Below are 1,707 nucleotides of genomic sequence, written 5' to 3'. Positions count from 1 at the left end.
AAATACTAGATTTAAGAAAAATGTAAATATTAATATTCCTAGATGTTATAAATCTTTTGGCTTCAAAAGCACATTAAATACTGCTATTACTCTTTGTAAAGACTTAAAAATTAATATTAATATCTTCAAGAATTATAATCATTTTAAAAATACCATATTAACACTACTCTAAGTTATAATGTATAATTATTAAACCTATTCATTTTTTTCATTTATTATTATTATATAACTGTTTTTATTTTTTTTTCTTTCTCTCTCAAATTAATCAATTCTTTTCTGTTTTAGTCTATTTATATTTATGTCTAATATTTAAATTTATATATTAAGAACTCATCACCTTCAATACAAGCACAGCTTATAGAAGGTGAGCAGACGATACCTATTATAATTATATTGTCAAGTGTATTAATTGTTTGTTTGCTAATAAATAAATAATAATAATAAAAAATAATTGTGTACATTATAGATTTGCAATGTATTTGAGAACATAAAAAAAATGTGATTGAAATAAACTAAATATTTTATTACAGTGATTATAGTTTAAATAAACATAACCATACAGGATTATAAGGATTCTAAATTTCGCATATTTAAATAATATTAAATGTAAAGTATAATTTCACTAAGATAGTAAGTATTTATTTTATTATAATTTATCGTACCAATAAAATAGAATTGAATATTAAAATATTAATTATATTGTTAGATTTTAAAATACATTTTTTATCTCTTTAAACTATTCTTATATATAAAATACTGTATAGACAATTATTTAAGTTTCTTAAAATTTCGTATAATTAAGTTTTGTTTTGTAAACTTATAAGCTTTTAATGAAAAAGTTAAAAAATAAGATTAAATATAATAATATTATGTTATATTATACTCTTATAATAATATATATTTTAATATCTACGTATAGGCATTCCCGAAATCACCCAAACAACAAATAACTTATATTTCGTATAGGTATACACTATAATATATTATAATATTAAAGTTAAAAAAAAACAACTATTTTATGATATGACGATTTTTGTTTAAATTGTTTTTTTAATAGTCTTAAATAATTTATTATTGTCTTATTTCAAATATGAGAAAAAATACGTAAATACGTTATAATAATGATTATTAAAATATTCTCTATAGTCATGATTGTATACAGACATTCAACACATAATACCTATAAATCATTATCAATGAAATTATACATTTTTATAAAGTGGATATCTACCATAAAAATATTATTAGTTATATTACAACTGACTATACATATTAATATGAATTATCATTTATGTCAACTTCAAGTAATTAGCAACCATTATGTAGGTATACTACTATACTATAAAAATAATAATAGGTACAAAAATGTTTTAAAATGAACAATATATTTTTGACATTATTCAAAAATAGTTAAATTACGACAAAGTCTAAGTCTTAACCACCACTTTTAATTAGTTATATACTTTCGATTTTTATTAAATTCACTTGCTTAGGTATGCGTATTATCATATATACTTAAAGCAGACTAATGTTTATATGATATTATATTCAATTGAATCTAATTTTTATTTTAAACCCTATTAGTTTTAGATGCAGTTCAAATGTAATTTATTAATTTTATATTCACGAATACCAGTTATCATGCATAATATAATCAAGTTAATTATTTTATTTTTAATATAATTGTTTTATTAATAATTTATGGTG

This window comes from Acyrthosiphon pisum, chromosome A2 (genome assembly GCF_005508785.2).
Source record: "Acyrthosiphon pisum isolate AL4f chromosome A2, pea_aphid_22Mar2018_4r6ur, whole genome shotgun sequence".
Classification (NCBI taxonomy): domain Eukaryota; kingdom Metazoa; phylum Arthropoda; class Insecta; order Hemiptera; family Aphididae; genus Acyrthosiphon; species Acyrthosiphon pisum.
Note: the sequence above shows the minus strand (reverse complement) of the source record.